Genomic DNA, 622 nt, shown 5'->3' with positions numbered 1-622 from the left:
TTGGGTCATAAAATGACAAAGAAAACCAACTAACCAAACCTCATCTTCTTACCGGCCACCCTTTCAGGAAACTCAGAACCCCATCCTGGCAGATAGGGAGGTCCTTCAGAATATTGCCCCCCAACAGGGATTTCCTTTACGTTTTAGGCGTTTATTCGGACTCTGAAATTTTCTAATTGTTCACTTTGGTGTCTGGGATCTGCTCAGTCAAGAAGGTATTTCAGGTGAACGTGGAGTACATTGGGAAACGCAAAGCGTCTGCCTTTGTGGGCTTTAAAAATAGTTTCTCACAGTCATGACCAGTTGGGGTGACTTTCCATTAGAGAACGCCAACTCATTCCGTCAATAGGTGCATTATGAAAAAGTGGCTACATTGCATCACTCTGTGCAGGACTTTCGACTGCGGTTTGCAACAGCCGAATAAATTTTCTTGGAGTTGTACCGTTATGTACACACACGCGCGCACACACACACACACACACACACACACGCCCATCGGCAGACACGGCCACACCTCACAGTTCTGGGAGAAGCCGCAGACCTCAGTCGTCCGGGCTGAACTTGGACCAGAGGAACTTTCCGCCGCGGAGGGCGCAGGACTAGCAGTCCCAGAGGCAGCCCC

The sequence above is a fragment of the Echinops telfairi genome, unplaced genomic scaffold (assembly GCF_000313985.2).
Source record: "Echinops telfairi isolate 266 unplaced genomic scaffold, ASM31398v2 ScPeMD7_7424;HRSCAF=8462, whole genome shotgun sequence".
In the NCBI taxonomy this organism is placed as follows: domain Eukaryota; kingdom Metazoa; phylum Chordata; class Mammalia; order Afrosoricida; family Tenrecidae; genus Echinops; species Echinops telfairi.
The sequence above is the reverse complement of the archived record's forward strand: the minus strand, read 5'-3'. Positions refer to the sequence as shown.